The sequence below is a fragment of the Macrobrachium nipponense genome, chromosome 8 (genome assembly GCF_015104395.2).
Source record: "Macrobrachium nipponense isolate FS-2020 chromosome 8, ASM1510439v2, whole genome shotgun sequence".
Taxonomy (NCBI): domain Eukaryota; kingdom Metazoa; phylum Arthropoda; class Malacostraca; order Decapoda; family Palaemonidae; genus Macrobrachium; species Macrobrachium nipponense.
Window position 1 is genome coordinate 82,767,404 of NC_087203.1, and position 22,665 is coordinate 82,790,068.

The 22,665-nt window shown below is 34.1% G+C and overlaps 1 protein-coding gene across 2 annotated transcripts in view; it reads right to left on the bottom strand.

The window, feature by feature from the left end:
- Positions 1 to 22,665, bottom strand: part of LOC135222889 (lachesin-like) — a 599,243-nt gene that overhangs the window by 529,632 nt on the left and 46,946 nt on the right. The gene's annotated exons all lie outside the window — the stretch shown is intronic.

Genomic DNA, 22,665 nt, shown 5'->3' on the forward strand with positions numbered 1-22,665 from the left:
TGTTGAGTCTCGGCGTGCACCGAATAGGATTTACCATACAGCCGAGAAAAATTACAATAATTCCTTGAAGAGAAAACTTGAAGGAATTACTCAGCCTGATCTGTGGTGGGCCAAATTGGCATCATCTGTCTTTGGGTCAAGGTCATCTTCCATTCAACCACTACCAACAGATGATAGTAGATTGGTTACTGGGCCTAGGGGAAAAGGCTGAACTGCTTCATCGAGCTTTTGAAGTTAGGCACTCAACTGAGGATGTTCCTCTGCCTGGTACTTGTCATCCTGAACTTATTCTTACAAAATTTGTATTTCGTTCCAGGGATGTTAAAAAAATTCTGGGTAATCTTGATAACTAGGGGTAAAGAATATCCTGATGTTTTCATCCCTCTGTTTTTTTAAGAAGGTGTCTAGTGTCTCCCGAGATAAGTGGATTCTATAGATTTTTATGTCGACATAGTATCTTTGTGGATGAGCGCAAGCTTAGTAATACAGTCCCTGTTCCAAAGAATGGCCTGTGTACAGACTGCAATAACTACAGGTCAATTTCTATTCTCATTGTGCTCCCCAAAGTTGCTGAAAAAGTTATTTTTAGGCCACTATATAAGTATGTAAAGGATGTTAGCTGATAGTCAATGCTATATACCCTTAGGAAGCAGTTAGGTACCTGCGATGCTCTTTTAGACTTTACTTTCTATTTGCAAAGAACCTTGATAGGGGTTTTGAGTGTAGAGTAATTCACATAGATTTTAGTGCTGCATTCAGTTTAGTAAATAACAAAGCACTTACTTATAAACTTCAGAATCTTTGAGTGGATGGATATGTTTTAGGATTGCTTCAAGATTTCCTTACAGGTAGGCAGCAGCGAGTGGTTGTGGACGGGATCTTTAGTGAACCAAGACCTATTTTGTCTGGAGTTCCACAGGGTAGTGTTCAGTATGCCGATGATGCAACACATGTGGTTGTAGAAGTAGTCTCCACTTGTGAGAAATGAAGCTGCCCTTTGCCTCAATCGTGATGTGGACAGGATCAGTGAATGGTGTTGTCGTCGAAACTTTACTGAATGGGTCTGAAGCTTTAACTATCCTAAGTGTAATTTTTGACTCACATCTAATGAAACTTTCAGCAAATGCCGCACAAGTTAGATATTGTTCGTAAGGCCTCATGAATTCATAACAGTGATAAAATTGATGCAACCTGTTGTAGACCGTTTGTCCTTCCTTTACTAGAATACTGATCTACGGTGTGAATGTTTGCTTCTGCCAGAGATTTATCCCTTTTAGAGAGAGCGGTTCGTGGTGGTAGGTTTCTGTTTCCTAATAGTAGCAGTTACGACTTGGACCATGGACGGATGGTTTCTTGTTTGCCACTTTTTCATAAGTTGTATTTTTATAGAGATTTTTCACATTCGCAATTGATCCCTGATCCCTTTTACCTGCCGCGAGCAACCAGATTTGCTGACCAGTGGGTCCAACGTGGAGTAAAAAAATGTGCTTCGTTGTCCAACTTCTCGGTTCCAGAGGTCCTTTATTCCTGACACCGTTGAACCGTGTAAAAGCCTCCCAGAGGATGTTGTGCAATTGTAACTTCAAACGTTCAAGTGAGGATGCAATGCATTATTACCCTAATTTTATTCTCCTTGCATTTTAATTCATTTTTATCTATTTTATTTATTATTTCTTTTCTTTTTTATTACCCTTTATCTCCTCTTAATTCTTCCAAATGAACGCCATAGTCTTTGGGAGCTCCTGTGGGCTTGTTCCATATGAATTGGCTTCATCTTCTGAACTTCTGAATAATATATATATATATATATATATATATATATATATATATATATATATATATATATATATATATATATATATGGAAGCAAGTGTATGTTTCCTGAATAAATACAATTTCTTGAATAAAATACTAAGAATAAGCATACTACCATTTCGGATTTAGTACTAAGTCCAGTGATTTTTTTGACGGCATTCACCACGACCTAAACCTTCAGCCAGATAATTCCTGAACTTTATTGATATCATTTATAATTACGTTACTAACACTGACATTTAAAGTGCAAATATTACACAACAACGGATCTCGTTCCATGTAGAAAATCCATATTTACAGATCATCGCACTGATTTACTTTTTTTCTGTTACTAAGCACATTGAGTCAGTCAATAATGATCTTGACTTCGCTAATGGAAATGAAAACACAAACTTTTACGGAAACCACTGGAGAGACTAAGCGGAAATGGCTGTTAAAACAATCGCTAATCTATAGCCCTGAACAGATTGCGTGTTTTTGTGATCATGATTATTAGTATTATTATAATGATTATTTCTATGATAACTATAATTATTTCCATTATACCGGATATCACAAAAAAACCGTGAGAGATTTTTAATCATAATGGTTTCCAAACCTCGTAAAAGTAGAGAGGGCGAGAGTGTGGATTTAGGTGTATAGTTACTGAAAATTACCACATGCCTTAGAAATTTGGCGAGAATAAAAAATCCTTAAGTCCACGTTGTTAGTATAACAGCAGAATAGAAATCTATAGCATGTGCATTATAGTGGTCATTATCATGAATTAACCTTTCTATTTCCTAATAATTTTAGATTTGCTCTTCACTGAAGACTTCTTTCACAAATGAGATTCTATACCCAAGGGTCAGAAGACTGAGAAACTAGCTACCCTACCACCCCACTAAGATACACATAAATGGTGAACTTGACCCGAAAATACCATTATATAAACTCTGGTATACTATGTGTTGAATTGTCATAATTAGGGTGCAGTAAGGTATGAAACAAGAAATTTAAGGTCTACATTTATAAAATATTGTGTAACAGTATGAACGCAGAACTCGATGAATCCAGTAATAACGATACCATATCTAAAAACTTCATCATTTCAACAAGCTTACATGCAAAGCGTAGGACCGTCCAGGGTTAAAACAGAAGACAATTGAAACTAACTCAATTCAATGTACACAGTGTGTGTGTTCGATGACCAGGAAGCAATCGACGGAGAGGGATGCGTGACTGTGCGCTCTCATTTGGGGCAGCACAAGGGTTTTTGCATGTCACAATCATAATGTGAAATGCACAAAAGGGACACTAGAACGACAAGACACTTTGAACAACATTTCTCTCATGCGCCATGAGTGTGTTCGATGTTGTATTCTTATCACTAAGGGTTGTCGATAAAGGAAACACCGAGATATCAAAAACAGTTTCTTACTGTCTAAGTGAAGTATACGAATCCGCAGAGGTACAGTTATGTGGATGCAAGCGAATGTCATGGCAGTCCCCGTACTGGCAAAAGAAAGAACCTAATACATATATACAAAGGTTCATACCTCGTGCTGAATGTGTTTTATGTACTTGCAATACAATGTAATGATAATCATGTCGGTCTTTCGTTGCGTTTCAGCCACAAAGCCATTTTACTCTTTCCAATATGGGAGCCAAGGTCGATATTCTAATTAAGGCTTTAGTATTATCTGTTACGACAGCACAGTAAAAATTTCTTCACTAAATAAGTTCGATCATTGTGGAGATGGAACTTCAGTATCAGAAACAGATTAGAACCAATTATTATTATTACTATTATCATTATCATTATTATTAAAGTTTCACCTGTTATTAGCATTAATAGCTCTAATGGTCTATAAAATACAGACTACCAAATCTAGGGAGGATTTCCTCTAAGGGTTAATAGCAGTAACATCTACAGTGAAATTATCGGAATGACTCATCAAAGAGAATGAGTACAGAATGCAAATTACTAAAAAGTTACCTTATCCTTTCCGATAACCTTCCAAATGTATTGTGAATTACTGAATTTCATTACTCATAATAAAGAAGTTATACAATGACTGGAATTTTCTGAAACACATGTCTGGAAATTACCTGTATATCTATCTATATATATATATATATATATATATATATATATATATATATAATACACTATATACACATATATATATATATATATATATATATATATATATATATATATATATATATATATATCAGGACCTTGATCCACACAATAATAATTCCCATAATGCAGGACGAATTTCTTAAATACACCGTTAATATGGACCCGACTACCCAACGGAAAAAAAAAAAAAATATGGACACGGATCCGCAGGGAAAATCGCTCGCGAGAGTTTAACAAACAACGTCTGTAAACTGCCATCAGATATCCCTGAACCAACTGCAAGAATGTCAAGTTGAAAGCACGCGAGAGGATCGCTTTTCTCCGATACCAAAAGAGAATCAAATACGCTTGTGTGTATTCAGATCCCAATTTCCTCTGAATTTGAGTTTTCTATAAAAAGTCTTACTTTAGTATTTGCCTTGGAGCCCCTGGTGTTTCGATGGGTGTATCTCTCTCTCTCTCTCTCTCTCTCTCTCTCTCTCTCTCTCTCTCTCTCTCTCTCTGAAAAGAGTAATTCATCAAATAACTTTTGTTCACCAAAATACTAATGCCTATGCGAGTTACGCAAAATTCGTCAAAAAAAAACGAAATTTTTTTTTTTATAGTATTATACAGTGGACAGGTGTTTTATTTCGTACATATCTGCTAAAACATTCGAACGTGGTCATTAGTCATATAAGACCAATAAAGGAATTTAATCAAGCCAGCCTTTTGTGATGAAAATTTAATTTTCTTGACTTCAGCGCTTTTCGTTGACAAATAAAAGCATTTAATTTTTTATTCATTATTGTGAATTTTCTAATCTAAGTTTCTTGTGCCTTTTCTTTCCTCCAATGTATTCATGAGGAAGAACCAGTCTTTTCTGATGAATATGAGCACAAAATATTTGTCGATGGCTCTTCGAGTATCCACGCACAGGGAATTCTTTAGCAACTCCAAGACAATATTTATTTACAATTCTATTACGAAAGTCTTTTAATATCAAACTACTGCCAATAATAACATAATAATATTGATAAGGAATTATTTCTTCAGACCCACTATCCTCATCCTCTTCGCTTCATACTATCGAATATTGTTCCCGCTTTTTCTCGCCTATTTTACAACACAGGGAATAAACCAAAAAGCCCTGAGATGTTAACGTTCCGAGAGAACCGATGGCTGGGATTGAAGTATGTTAATGGGTAGGAGGCACATTGAGGGGGAATTATAGGTGGGGATTTTAGGGTTGGTTAGGGGGTCAATAAGATGGTTGTAAGAACAATGATTGCAGCTTGAGAACTGAAAGGTTGTTGGGGTAGTAGGGAACATATATGGAACCGGGAGGAGGCCACAGACAAAAGGAGGTTTTTGAGGGCGAGCGAGAGTAGTTTGGGAGAGCGACAGCCGGGAACGAATGAATGGGGGAGTAGTGAGAACTGAGAATGCTCGCGATCTGCCAGTCATCTGGCTGATGGCAGCTTGCCGGCAGACCACGACAGCCCTTGTCCGTCAAGCTGTCATGCTGCCAGTTAATAATTTGTCAAACTGGAAAGGGCAAAGATTTTATATTCAGGATGGCTGAGCTTCAGATTATGAATATTACTGTGGGTGTAATCAGCCCCGCCTACACAATCATCGGCTAATTAAATACATCTCGTTCTTAGAATCGATCGAGACAATGAGAATGAAGGACATATTTTTACCGCTCTCTCTCTCTCTCTCTCTCTCTCTCTCTCTCGTTTATATATATATTATATATATGTGTGTGTGTATGTGTATGTGTGTGTATGCATGTGTGTGTGTGTGCAAGAGCGCGCGTGCAGGAGGACAAGACCTACTTCTGTTACTCTAACAAGTTGCAAGAACATACGTAACGAATGAAAAATGAAACTGAAACTGAATCTAACCTAATAGTTGTTTAGGATCAATACCTTTACATTCAATAACAATGTTGAGATTACTTTTCTTGAAATATTCACCCGGGTATAATAAACTAAGTACGAGTGAAAACGAAAGCTATATTTGAAACAAATTTGAAATTAAGTCTTTATATGGGTGTATATAACAATAACTGATTTTATGACACAATTTGAATTTATAATTGTAAAAATATCATACAGGCGTCACATGGAAAAAATAGAGCATACCCTCGAGAAGTCTCCCACACTTGATACTGTTACATGAATTCTCGTATTCCACAGAATTAAAGATGACAGTGAAAAAATCTGCTATACGAAAAACTATTTTATAAAATATGAACGTGAACTTGTTGCATGCAGTAACTGAAATTAAAGAGAAAATGTGATTTTGCGACTTTATATAAAAGACATAGGAACAGGTTAGTGTACACACACATCAAGAAAAGCTCACTTACTATGAAATAACGGGAAAAACATATAACATAAAATTATTCCCACTTTCCATTTTCTCTGGAATAAATAGGCCGTCATAAAACCTTTTTTCTAAACTAGTCATATGATGAATCAGTTATTCTGATTAGATTATTTAGATATTATAAAAACTCCATTTTCATATAGCTTTAGACCCTACAAAAACTAAGCCACATAAGCTAATATTACCTTGATGAACAAATTTCTAAGCTAATTCAGTAGTATACATGCGTAGTTGAATGACAGTGAGATTTTACAAAGAGAGAGAGAGAGAGAGAGAGAGAGAGAGAGAGAGAGAGAGAGAGAGAGAGAGAGAGAGACATAAAACAGGCTGTCAAGTCAAGGACTGGGACACTTTCGGCTAAAAATCATCTAAAGAGATTTAGACAATTAAGATGAAGTACGTGCAAAGTTCTAAAGACTGATCTGGGAGGAAACCCCCAAAGTTAGAGAGCTTGAGCTAAAATGAAGAAAGGAAGAGGAATAAGAGTAAACCATAGCATATGGATGCAGCTTGGGGGCGAATGGACGCTGCAAACGCTCTGTAGTAATGAGGTACAGTGACAGCACTAGGCCCTAGCAGAGAGAGAGAGAGAGAGAGAGATAGACATTAGAGGAATATTCACTGATGAATAAATCTTTGAATAGCTGAGCGTAACAGAAGACAGCATGGGTTGCATTTGCCTCAGTGACGCCATCCCTATAGATAGTTTTCCTGTGACGTCACAACAGACAAACACCTGATAAGCCGCCGCTGTAAGCAAATTTCGTTGTTATTCTAAGGAATTATGAACCATATCACGAAAGATGGCAAGCAAGGACAATTCGCAAACAGAAAATTGATTATATTGAATCCCTGTCGGTTGAACGAATCTTTTATGTTTTTGTTTTTTAGTTTTACTTCTAATGTACAATGTGGAATTTTGTTATTTCTTCATCACGCTCTCTTTGCATCTAAATTCTCTTCATAGTTTATTTTAATGAAGAGACTCTTTGCACTTGTACCTATTTTTGTACTTAATGTTGCTTTCGTTATATGAAACCAATTCTAATTAAAAACAACGAAATATATAATTTTCATCTCAAAAAAAAAAAAAAAAAAAGAGACATATATGGGTTGTTTTCAGTACCGTGTTAAACTTTCAAATCCTAACAAGCAAATAAACACACAAATAAATTAACAGATAATCAAACTGTTTCCACTGACAGGCCGAAGGGCATCTACGGATGGAAGTTGCCAGAGTTTAATCAAGGGATTGAAACTAAATCCCATATCCTACCACTTCATCACGGTAATGTCACCTGCATCAATATCACTCATTTTGTGAGCAGTCGATTCTGCATTTAATTTCGCTAAAAACGCAAACCCATAATAATTAATAATAAAATAAATAATAAGATAAAATATAAAATAATCTAATAAAATAAATAATAAAATTAATAATAATCTAGTAAAATAATAATGTTTCTTAGAAAATTATATATATCCTCGCGATAGAGTTTCCCCCCACAAAGAAAAAAAAACAATAGCAAAAACAACAACAATAATAATAATAATAATACAAGATATTCTTATTAAGGTGGGCGCTCCAGAGTTTAGAAATATGGAATCAGTATTTCGTGACAATCACATGACAGACAAAACTCCAAAGTTTTAGAATTTCTTCTGATTTATTTTTCACAGTCTGCACGCATACACACACACACACACACACACACATATATATATATATATATATTAGATATATATATATATATATATATATATATATATATATAATATATATAATATAATATAGGCAATTCAAGAAGTCCGTGAAATCAAGATTACGTAAATAATTATGTAATGGTACGTAATGATTTCGATGCCTAATCTTTTTTATCAATTGTTCCTAGATATTTTCAATTGTTGAATGCTTTTCATTATTGGGTGATCTAATACTGAAGCCAGGAACAACGGCAAATTTCTCATCAAATGGTCACGTAGCTGCGAGATCAAGTATCTGTAATTAATTTGACTGACTGGTATTTTTAATGGACAACTTTATTATACGCGTTATTACCGATAATTTTTGTCTTGCACTAAGCGACGGGAAATGAGAAACAGATTATCTTCCAACCTAGAGAAACATGAACTTAAAAGTGCAGTAAAACTTGATAGCGCAAGGAACATCGTAATGTAAAGCGTTGAGTGGACAAAAATGAGGGAGATGAAACACAATAAAAATGCAATATAAAACTATCATCATGTAAATAAGCAGGTGTAATAGGATTTAAATCTGCATTAACTGTAGAGAATACGATGCAAATGCATCTTGCTTTTCAATAACTAGTGACATTAACCTTCTAGATTCATAAAAGATTACTCATAATGCCATTTTTACCCAACAATCAAATATTTCTTTTTTATACAAACCATGAAAGACAAAGAAATTGAATCTTCGTCGAACACAGCGTTAAAAAATAGTAAACAATAATATAGACAATTATAACATCGCTCTTACCTGAAAATTGACTAGCAGTTTCGGTCAACATGCGTGCTTTTGAAAATAGATGTTAAAATTAAATAGATAAAACACCTAACGAAATGGGTGGCTCAGATTCTCAGCACCATTGCCACTCACCACTTGTTAGGCAGGCTACAAACCGGTATAATTCCACCACTAAACCTGTTCAAGTACACCTCCTCATTGTTCTTGTCTGAATTCTTTCAAGGAGAACGGCAACGGCCCACAGCTTCTAAGTTACGACCACAACGACTTGATTAGTAACCAGAGCAGTCAACCACAATGTAATCAGAAATCAGAGATATCTTAATGGAACTGAATCAAGGTGAAGGAGTTGAAGATGGAGTAAGGCCTTTAGATAACAAAAACAGTAGAGAATCTTTGTTCGAGTTGAATACAGTATTTACATGATGACATTTCGTGCGGTTTTACATTATTAGAAATGACCTGTTTTTGAAGTAAATGGGGTAATAACAAAATGTACTAAAGTGGCGATAAATTCCCAGCATGATACATGTTTGCATCACCTGTTAGTATTTCGCTTAAGATAGATAGATAGCCATTCGACAATAATAATATTAATAATAATTAGATACCTTAGTCTTTCCTAACTGCTATATTCTTTCTATTTTAAAGCCAGTTTTGCATTCATAAACATTGCCTTCTTCATACACCATTTCTTATATCAGCAGCTTTAGCTTTCTATTTCATAACTTCGTTTAAAGATAAAACTCGCCAATATCATGGCTTGCGCGTCCTCTCTCATTCTGTACATAATACCTAGAATACTGTTGAAATAAAAAGTCATGTAGTGAAAAAAAAAATCAAGTCATTGGTTGAATTTGGTTTTTCTTTGAAATTCATTTAGGCATATAGTACACTCTCTCGTAACAAAGTCCATTATTTTGAACCATTAATTTAAGATATATAAGATAAATGCATGCGATGTTATAGAAAAACTAAATTAATCAAATGCGATTTTCATATTGTCCAAAGAATTTCACTCAATTAAACTGAAACCATACACTATTCAACAAGATGTAAAATAGTAGTTTTTCTCTTTTTGATCCAGTCATTATGATAACCACCATCCAGCGAAAGGATTCCGGTTTTATTCCCTGAAGAGGCTAACGAATGATGGACGTTTAATTAAACTTCATTGCACCACTTTTAACCTAATTAGCGAAACAGATGCATGGTAGACGGTGGAATATATTGGGTCACACCTGAGTAAAGAAAATCATGGTGGTAACGAATTCATCATAAAATCATTGCTGAGACCCGGAAGGATAACACATACTTAATGAGAGAGAATGTAAAAGCATATATGTTGCTTGATCTTAACAACTTTATCAGCATTTTGCACGCGCATTTCACGTTTTTAAAGTCAAGTTTTGTATATAGCTCTTTGAATGAATTCATATTAATGTATTGTATTTCATGGTCCTAGATCTCCCTGATAATTGATTACGAGTCATGAAACGTTGGAATAAACGGTTACTGTGTCATCTCCTTCAGTATTCCTGCCCTTAATCAGGAGATGCATAAATATATATATAAATAAAGGTAGAAGCCACGAAGGAAGTGAAACAATGGAGTAGCTACAAGATCTTTCAACGCAACGTCCTTTACTTAGCAGACTAACCTACATGTGAAACTGAGTGGACAAGGAAGGGCCGTATAAGTGACAGATAGGGATTTTAAAGGAAATAAGTACCTAGAATCCAACACACCTGGAGAATTGGTAACCTTCCCAAACAAAACATGGGTACAATTTAAGAGGTTTACAAAAAGATTAAGTCCAACTGCTCAGACATGTGGACAAGACAATTACTGGATTATACAGGGTTGCAACTAACCACTTTCATATATAAGGATCTAAATGAAACAGGCCACGACTGACATTGAAATTACAATGGAAAGTAAGTTGTATAATGGCAGATTCTAAAAGATATTTCTGGATAAGATATCTTTTGATCTTGCAATTACTGAACTGCAAATCCAATTTATCCGGTGTTGTTTTCACTTAAATGAATGAATATTGCATTGGATGTTTGCCCAGTTTTGACAGAATATTTATGCTGTTCGATTCCTACTTTTAAGACCTTTCTAGAAATTTAATGCAAAAGAAAAATAGGCACAGATTTATGTTATCCTTCCCATATATTAGGTAATTGCTATAATAAAGCCCACAAAAAGTTTTATAGTGTAAATAACACGGAGAAAGAAACTTCTAAGAACATTCTCAGATTGCCTTATTTTAACGGTTTTGAAACCATAAAAACATTGTTAAAATCATTTACTGTCAACCTCGTTTTTTCTTATAATAACTCACTAAAAGGAATGTAACATAAAATGGCCCCAGGGAAAGCAACAACATAATCTATAAAATTCGATGTAAGGACTGACCCTCCTTTTCTGTTAATCTAGCAAGTGATTATAAGTAAAAATCAAACCGCATAAATATTCTGTCAAAACTGGGCAAAGATCCAATGCAATATTCATTAATTGAAGTGAAAACAGCCACCGGATAAATTGGAGTGGCAGTTCAGTAATTGCAAGATCAAAATATGTCTTATCACGAAATCTTTTAGAACCTGTCATTATACAACTTACTTCTCATTGTAAATTCAGTGTCAGTCATGGGCTGTTTCATTTAGACCCTTGTATGTGTAGCATGTTTAAGAATGACCTGAAAGATACAATCACAGACTTAAATACAGTTAGTTGCCTTATAGATATTTTCTTTGCATATGTATGTTTATTAAATATTTTGTGAATAAGTTTATCTTGCAGACAAAAGTTTTTGTTTACCAAAAGTTTGAATATGGTCAGTTGTCCATGTGTCTGAGCAGTTGGACTTAATCTTTTTGTACACCTCTTAAATTGTACCCATGTTTTTTGGGGGGAAGGTTACTAATTCTCCAGGGGTGTTGGATTCTAGGTACTTATTTCCTTTATAATCCTCATCTGTCACTTATACGACCCATCGTTGTCCTCTCAGTTTCCCATGTATTTCAGTCTGCTAAGTAAAGGACGTTGCGTCGAAAGATCTTGCAGCTACTCCACTGTTTCACTTTCCTTTGTGGCTTTTACCTTTATTCATATATTCATCCAGTTCCAAACTTTCGATATTCAGTCAATAACCTAGATGTTGTAACGTCAGGCTTAGTAGACACCATCAATCAATCAATCAGTTATACAAATATATTATTTTATTATAATATTATATATATATCATATATATATATATATATATATGTACATATATAAAGATTTATGTATATGCATATATACATATATGTACTTATATCGCAAATAAATTTACATACATTATTATTCCCGTTTGGAATATTCGTAGTCGGTATGGATAAAGCTCCCGGTCTACCACCCCTTAGTCCATACAGCTGTAGAGGGGTACTAGCATCTGATGTGGTAAACATAAGTATGTAGATACCTGTCTGGTGCCATCCCCTAAAGGTAGATAAGCTCATGGTGATATATATATATATATATATATATATATATATATTATATATATATATATATATATATATATCTTGAACGGTTTTAAGATCAAATGTCACTTGTTTAAATAAAATGAAATAAACTGCTACTTGGCAACTAACCCTACCTCGTTCGTTGCAGAATCACTCTGGGGAGTTAGCTGAAAATGCAAGCTAGGAAAATAAATTCCGTAGTTACAAAATATACTTTTTATTTCCCAAATTAGCTAACATTAAAATGGAATGAAATGAATTAATAAAATGGAATAAAATGAATTGACTCTGACCTAAAAATTAACGTTAAACTATTGTTTCCTCTCAAAATCATGTTTAAGTAAGTACCCCCTCTTGTCTCATTATGTCCGACTAACCATAACATTTTAATAAGTCAATAAAAGTCTTAGAGAATCCATTTTTCTATATGGTGACTTAAACCCATCTGAAATAAAGAGACCACAATTATAACACCACTTTAACCATGAAAGTTAGTTAAAAAAAATGTGTACCGCACCACACTTCTCTTTCTCCAACACAATAATTATCACTTCAAAGGTTAACTTTTTTAAAGTTCTTTCTTACGTTACCTTATTTGATGGGTTTGCAACACCTTGCAACACCTCTTCCAGGCATTTGTTTGTTTGTTTGTTTGTATGGTGCTTTTACGTGTCATGGAACCAGTGGTTATTCAGCAACGGGACCAATGGCTTTACGTGACTTCCGAACCACATCGAGAGTGAACTTCTATCATCAGAAATACACGTCTCTCACTCCTCAATGGAATGGCCGAGAATCGAACCCGCGACCACCGAGGTGGGACGCTAATACTATGCCAACCACGCCGCTGAGGCGCTTCTGTCACAAATAATCAGTGAGTCCTCCCTCTTAGCACTTATCCCCCATAACAAGTCATTGACCGTTTGTCTCTAACCGGAAAGAGCTGAGATTAACAATTCACTACCGTGCCTTTTAAAATATATAGATATAGATATGTGTAGTTATACATATATATACTGTTAGCGTGCACTTGGTATACATTTCATGTTTATATAAATTATCATAACAGGGATCAAGTAACGCTCAAAGAAACTTAAGGAAACGTCGGTGGTAATTCAATAAACAAACTTTTCATCATTAGACTAATGAACAAGTTTTACTTGAGCTAGTCTCGATGCCAATTTCTTAATGGACGATGATGAATTTCATAACACCAACCCATACCGAACAAGGCCTCCATCAATAATCGTTGGCTACGTGTGAAAAGGAAGTAGGTGCAAAATAAATCTATTTATAATCGTCAGCAAATATCTTCAAGTGACGGCATCAAAAAAAAAGAAAAAAAAAAACCGCTGACTCGTTCCATTTCTTAATGCTCGAAAGTTCCGGGTGAAAGAGAATAGAAAAAATAATGTTGGGTTAAGTTACAGTCCGAACGTGTCGAGAAGGGGAAACTGAGTAAAGTCTTGATGATGGAATTGATTGCGTTCTCTCTCTCTCTCTCTCTCTCTCTCTCTCTCTCTCTCTCTCTCTCTGCTTGCTCTTTCTCAATGTGGGGCTATAATAAAAAATAATATATAATATAATTACGCAATTCTTTGATACAGACACATGTGAATAAGTTACGTTCATAAGAACATTAACTTAAACAGTATGATTATTACTATTATTAAAAAAATGGACCCTATTCATATGGAACAAGCCCAGCGGGCCCACTGACTTGAAATTCAAGCTTCCAAAGAATATGGTGTTTCTTACAAAAAAAAGAACTAATAATAATAATAATAATAATAATAATAATAATAATAATAATAATAATAATAATGGTGACCAAATCCTGCCCGAGTCTCCTTTTCAATCAGATTGATAAGGAGAATCGAGTAGGTTCTCGAAATCTGTCGTTTGTAAATATATTTCTATTATATTTGTACTTTTAAAATTTACACCACTGGATTTCTTCACCATTTTAGTGACTCATGCTACTATGAGATTTTTGTGAATAATAATAATAATAATAAATAAAAAATAATAATAATAATAATAATAATAATAATAATAATAATAATAATAATAATGAGTTCTAAAATTCGTATATATTTTCAGTTTTCTTTTGAAAATTGCAAGGCTAACGTATCTTTTTCACATGATAGACAATATAATCCGGATTGCGATGCGCAAAAACTTCTATTTGGATTATTCATTGATAATTTCTTTTCCAGTACGAATCCGTAATTCATGTATATTATAATTATTATTACAGGCAGCGCCCTCACCTAGAACCAGCTGATTGGCTAGGCCAACAATTTTTCCAATATAATGTTAGTGTTACGAGTCAAAGGTCTGAGGTTCAAATGTACAAATAGAAGGTTTGTCTTTTATCAGTGAGTGCACAATGAAATCGCATTAGCCCAAAAAATTAATGTAGCCAATATATATATATATATATATATATATATATATATATATATATTATATATATATATATATATATATATATATATATATATATATATATATATATATATAAGGATGAAATAACATATTTTCTCCTCAAGATTCCATATTTAAAGATGTTTAACGTATGTAAACATTATTCCTCAAAAGCCTATTACTAGTAAGAATCTTAAAAAAAATAAAACTAATATTAACATAATACTGACTTGCAGTTCTAAGGTGAGATGACTCATGTAAAACATTATATTCTAACTCTCGCTTGAACAAAATAAAGCTCTCCGTAGACTGAGTTGAAATCATGGGGCGGTGTTGCATGAGAACTTAGAAATACGGGTTTCCTTCATTCACGTTTTAACTGCCGGCAGGGAAAACGGCACGCCATTGTTTTCACTCACGTCGCAGGGAAAGTATTAAAGAACCTCGTTGTAAAACTTCCGAAATTCAAAGCAAATACACTACAAATAAGACACAAATACATAAGTGTTGACATTTATCTTCATTCCCACTACTTTTTATTTATTTATGATTTTACTTATCTATTTATTTATTATCATTGGTGGGTGGGGGGCCTTTCCAGCTTAGTATTCGCTATCGAGTGTCAGTGTTTTAGTATATGACAATTTTCTTTCTTCTAAGTAGAGTACTTTGTCATTCAGACCATGTTTAAAAATGTCAGTTATTACTGTATATCATATTGAATTCGCCTCATAGTAATGATTGATTTAATAATCATAAAAGCAGAATTTACCAAAAGAAGGAATTGATTTACTAAAAAAAAATTAACTCACAAATCATACGCCACGGCTTACTCATTCAAAACATGACTTGAGAAAACCGTAAATTCAAGGAGATAATGAAATTAACAAAAGCCTGGGCTTACTATTCAGAGGTTTGCAGTCACCAACGATATGTACTTATTTTGATGAATAGCAGTAAGTTACTAATTAGGAGACTGCCCATGATCATTCAGATCTCGAACTCACTAATCGAAAGCATGACAGGGGTATGTTGGTGATAAGAAGGTAACTTGAAGGGAGAAAAGACCTTTCAGGTGGAGGGTTGAATTGCCCAGCCTTGACTCTAATTGCCCGTTAAATTTAAGTATGAAGGGCAAAAGTGAATTCCTCTCATAGGTAGTAGGTTGGTCACACCTCCACAACTCTGTAAACACCGAATGACGTCACAGAAATCAAAGGGGCTATCTCCAACACTTCCCACAAAACCTAGGGTAAATACAAGATGCATATCTATTTACGTGAGGAACCAGATTGCACACAGCATAAATAAACCACTACACAACATTCAGATTTCATCTAAATATAAGCCAACTTCAACAAACACGTGTAGACGTTTTCAAAATGAAAGCTTACAGAGAGAGAGAGAGAGAGAGAGAGAGAGAGAGAGAGAGACTTGGAACACGTTTCACCAAACCAGCCAACCAACCCGTATTTTAGAATGGAATTACTTTTCTGATTCCAAGTTGTAACTTGTAAAAAAAACTAACCAGTTGTAATATTTGTTACATATACTCAAGGATAAGATTCAAGCAATTTGAACTATGCATTTTCCCGCGTTATAGTCATTAAGATTTATATATCTGAATGAACGTAGTTCAAGTTTTTCCGGTAAACATGAACTAATGAAAGGAAATATTTTTAGTGATAAGCAAAACAACTACATATAAATTAATATTGAAACATCTACAATTTTACAAAATAATTTTTATTATGAAAACATACGCCTAGCACCGCGCACAAACATAAAAACAACCTCACATAAATATATTGCGTCTATACGTGCGTGTTTCTGAAAGAAACAGCATAAATTAGAGTAAAGAAATACATGATACAGCACATATATTTAAAATATTTCATTAGAGTCTGATTCTCAGTCTTCAAATATATATTTTCTTATGTTGTAATATTCAATAGCTGGCATAGAAATTGTCGAAGTGTCGTATTGGTCGATCTAATTATTTGTCTTTGACGCAATTCTGCAAACTATACAACTACGCAGCTTCCGATAACATCACATGCCAGTTCTTGCCATAAAAATGATCTTTACAAAGCCCAGTCAAAGGGATATGTCACTAACTGCCAACATGAACACGATACTCATGGCAATTTTACGCATTTTCTAAATCATAAAATCCTCTCGCTACATATTGATTTTAGATCAAACATTCATACTCTCGATCATTGACTTTCTCATATATCACCTTTTTTTTACTGCATCTGTGTAATTTGTAGATGAATTATTAATGTATATTAATATACCTTCTGGATTGTACAATTTAGCTTCAACTGCCTACTTTTCATACAGAACAGAGGTGTATTTCTAAATAATTTAGCTTATTTTATATTCTATAGTAAATTTTACTATTTTTTCTCTTTTATAGGCATATTTTCTGCGCGTATTTAATCTATGGAAGTTTCCTAAAAAAAGTTAAAGGGGTTTTTGGACTCTTTCTCATGACTATGTACATTATATAAAAAACGATTGTGGTAACACTCTTTTATATTTTGATTTATACCGGGATTAGAAACCATCATTGCATATTATTTTTAAGAATGTCTTCATAATAGTATCAAGCATGAATCAATAAGCTTTCTAATTACGCCCTGTAATTATGGCCTGCTAATATTAAGATGAACTATATATCATACAATATATATATTATATATATATAATATATATATAATATATATATATATATATTATACATATATATTATATATATATATATACATATATATATGTGTGTGTGTGTGTGTGTGTGTGTATGTATATATATATATATATATATAATATATATATATATATATATATATATTAGCATCTTATACATAAAGCTGATGGTCCGACTAAGTATGAATGTATATGCGTACTATTTTTGCTATACACGGCGAAACTACTGGACCGAGTTGAACCAAAGTCAGAACATAATGTAGACTTTATAGGGAATGATGTTTGACCGGATACCGTTTTGATCCGGATAACCGGCTATGCTAACTTCTTTATTATTATTCATAGAGAAAAAAGATAGCATGATTCTGATACAGCTTTCCACGAGGATTCCAAATATGTTCTCACTTTTTTCTGCGATAATAACTAACGATGATTTTATATGACGGCTTTTTCCCGGGTGCCGTTTAGATCCGAATATCCGGCCATACTAACTTCTTTAATATTAGTTGTAGAGAAATGAACAGAGTTATGTCAGAAATCCTCACGAGGATTCCAAAAAGGCTCTTACTTTTCTTTTCCGATGAAAAATAAGGATGATATTAAAGTTCAAACATTGGTGACTTACGGTTGCCCACCGCTAGGTGCTAGCTGGGGGAGCCGGCTAGTACATATGTATATAGTACACGCGCCCGCGCACGCACACATTATATATATACGTATATATATGTATACATACATACATATATATATATATATATATATATATATATATATATATACTATATATATATATATATATATATACGTTCATACAAACACACAAACAACAACTCCTGCCCCTCAGCAGACCTCTCTGGAGGGAGCTTTCCTTTGGTTTTCGGCTAGCAATTTTGGGACTGTAACGGAGCACACGCCCAATGCCACCTAAGAGCAACCGACGTCAGCCGAGTAACTACCAAGTGCATGGCTCCCTACTTAGGCCAACAGAGGACAACGGTATCTGTCAGGACTTGCACTAAGTATTGTGCCGTGTCTCGGAATCATGACGGTACACAATGAAATCTTACCGTGGAGGGATGTGCACAGAGTGGAGAAGAGCTTTGAGCAACCATCTTCATTCCAAAGACTTGCTAAGACCTAAAGGTATGTATGTATGTATGTGTGTAAGTGAACGTCCATATCGTAACAACAGAAGCAGCACTGCATCATGAGAGATCGACAGTGAGAACAGTTAATGCATCATTCTATCAGTGGTCATGGCTATTAAAACAGGGCGCCTCTCCTATTAACCCGGTATAAATATTAATAAATGTCAGAAGTGATGAAAGGGGTGAATTTTGATGCTACTGTTCTCTGGCACTATAGAGCGAGCGGAGGCATAATTATACAATATACCAGAGTATCACAACAAAATCATCTGATGGGGAAGAGGAGTTCTGTTTCAACGCTACGTTTATTTAGTTACAAAATAACCAGAACACAGTGTCGCCATGAAAAGATATAAGAATAAGAATGGGGGGTTCAAATTTCTTCTCAAAAACCGCACCACTGAAAGTACAAGCATACATTTCTGGAATAAACTTCCTGGCAATGAAAATGTTTACCTGTCACCATAAAAAGCGTAAGAGAACTATATATATTATATATGATATATATATATATATATATATATATATATATATATATATATATATATATATATGCGTGCGTGTATGTAGGCATGTACATTTGTATATTTATGGCGGGAAGATCAAGGGAGGGTTGAATAGTAGTTGTGAATGAGATATTGGGAAAGAAGAACCTTAATATCAAAAGAGTTCGAGTATAAAAAATGGAATGAATGGTAAAGTGAGTGTGTGTGTACGTGGGGCGGGCCGGATGGGGGCGCATTTGAAGCAATTCTGATAAACCTTCAGCGTATGAGTTTAAGAAATTAATGCTGTGAAGGTTTTTTGCACAAGAGGTTCATCCACGATTCACCAATTTAGGCATAAATATGGCATTGGTCATTATTTTTTTCTGCAGCCATCACCTCTTTGAGGATTCGGCCTAAGTTGAGAAAAAAATAAGCACGCACACACACACACACACACACACACACACACACACATATATATATATATATATATATATATATATATATATATATATATACATATGTTTATACTACAAACACTAGCTAACCCACCCGGCGCTGCCCGGGAGGGGGGGGGGGGGGGGGGGGGGGGGGGGGGGGGGGGGGGGGGGGGGGGGGGGACTTTTTCCCTCTTTCCTCCCTAACACCCTCTCCACTCTCTCTCTCTCTCTCTCTCTCTCTGTCACCTCCTTCCCTACTTCCACCCGTTTTGGTGCCATTGATGTGTTACCTCTACAGTATTCTTTTGCAGATAAGTCATATGTATACCAATAAATGCATCAAGTTCATCTAGTTACAAAGTCTACGGGCAGACCCAGCCCCGTTTCATGGGCAGAACCAGCCCGCTTCATGGAGGCCCCTTTGGTAACCTTTGATATATATTTTATAGTGATGTCTTACATTCACATTGCCGATTTCTAGATAGTAAGTCATAATGTATAAACTAGTCTAGCGTGAAATTGCTCAGTGGGTGTATGTGTATATATATATATATATATATATATATATATATATATATATATATATATATATATATATATATATATATATATATATATATATATATATACATTCATGTAAATATACATTAACGCAAGTTTAATAAAGCAGTGATCAGAATCACTTTGTTAAGGTAAGGAGATCCAGACATGAGGAAATGGTAGCGATTGGGACATTGCTTAAGCATACTGTCTTAGGGACAAAAGACAAACTACTGCAAGTATGTACGTAAGAAATGCCCCAAACAGAAACGAATAACTGCAGCATAAAGCTTCAATAACAGGGATGAAGAAAAGAAATTAAAACTTATTGACAATATATTAATTATTTTTTTAAAGACCTAGTTGGCAGTTTTAACAATGCAATCTCTCCAGAAAAGGTTTGCAAAAACCAAAAAACACCCCCAACAATGATAAAAGTGAAAGATTCATTTCAACTTTCATTAAGAATATTCAAAGAACTGAAATAGAGGAGAGATATATCATACTGAATTATATAATGTATATATATAATTATAGCTTGCTGATAAGGATACAGCTGTTCCAAAACGGGTGCGAGGTAGCAAGGCCTGACCCTTAAGGACTTGCTGAAAGACTAAAGGTCTTACCTTCATTGCACCACATCTATAGAAGAGGAGGCGTACGTTTTGGTGATATATATATATATATATATATATATTATATATATATATATATATATATATATATATATAAATATATTAATATATACGATATATATATAATATATATATATAATATGGTATATATATATATAACAGTATGTATATATAAACAAAGTGGTGACCTTAGCATTTGTAACAACACGAGCGCGTTTCAATTACTCAAAGAACAACTTTTATTCATAAGCAAAGAACTACTAAATTTCATCAAATATGCATCTTCATGTTTCCTTGTAATGAGGAATAATATTGACACTTAGATATTCAACGATTCACTTCATTCAATAGCATATATTCATCTTATTCACCTTTTTTTTTCTCGTGCTTATACGTAAAAAGATGACCTGTGCATTAACCAACAACTAAACGAGTATTGACTCTGTCCCTTTACTCTTCTAATATTTTACCCCATAACTAACATATTTTTTTCCTAATTAGCTTTTATAAATCAGCTACCAAATTCTTATCAATATTATTCAGTTTTATTTCTATTTCTATCCTGCACTTTCATAACTGGTAACTATACTTTTATTCCGCTAAGTATAAAGTTACTGTCATTTCTAACACTAATGTATTTATGTCATAAGAGTTTTGCTCAAGGCTAACTTACAATATTTTTAAGATTAACATTTCAGTGTTAAGTAATCGTCATAACCAAGCTAACATTGATTGGTGCATCTCCATTCACACTTTTTCTCGCGACCTGCCAATGCACATCCTCTACTCTTTCCAACTGCGATCTGCAGGGCTTCATTTAGTAAGTAAACAATACAAAAAAAATATTGCCTTTATTAGACACCATTAACAACGCAGCATCAGTCCAAAGGCAGTCCAAAGGGAGATCAAAATTCCCATAAATGCTACACGGCATGAGGAACACTCTCCTAACCTTTAACAGTGGAGTGAAAAATAATCTTGAGCTAGAAATGTCAGACGACACTGGAAAAACCAAGATTCTAAAAGAATCGATTCTTTTTTACGATTGTTGATGGTATTTTTTTTTATCTTTGTGATATAAACCGTTGATTAGCGTTATTTTTCTGACGTTATCACCGGAGGGTTGTTTTTTTAATGCTTATTGATTAAAATAAAGCCAGTCTTTCTGTAATGGCGCTCTGCTTGAAATAGTCAGCCATTAAGAGTCTATCTTATGTTACTGTTTACGTACTGTATGCATATATCGAGTCTATTAACTGACCTTTCATTTGCTGTCGTTTCCAGTCTAATTTAAAATTGAAATACGAGTAGTCGTCCATCAGATATCATTCTCTCGGCAAAACTATTTTAATAGAAAAAGTCATCAACACAATGTTGTCCATAATGTATCCTTAAGTGTGACCGTCTAAATAAAAAATATGTAATCTTGATCATTAATTAAATGTCTCTTTCAAGACGTTCAAAATATTCATTCGCCTATCACCATAACTCAATTGAAATACATTTCATTAGACGTAATCATATATCACTTCATACATGAAAGTCGATCATTACACTTAATGCGCAATGGCTTAGCAGTTATTAACGTAACAAAGAAATGTTCCTAAGAAGAAGGAAAATTGTGGTGGTTGACTGATTTATTTACACGTTATAACACCAGTGGTTATCAATATTTGATTTGAAACATAAAAATATAACGAATTATGCTAATAATAACGGCGTAAATAATAAACAATAATACTGTTAAAATATTGCAAGAAAAGAATTATATAATGAAACGAATGAAATTATTGCAACAGCCGTCATAACTTCCACATAAATTATTGTGAAAAATATATAAAGACAAACAAACATGTACATAAAACCTGAATAACTGAGGCACGAACGATAATTATATGCATAATTTCAAGACGTAGGAGACTGATTGCACGAGTCCTCTCACTGGAACGA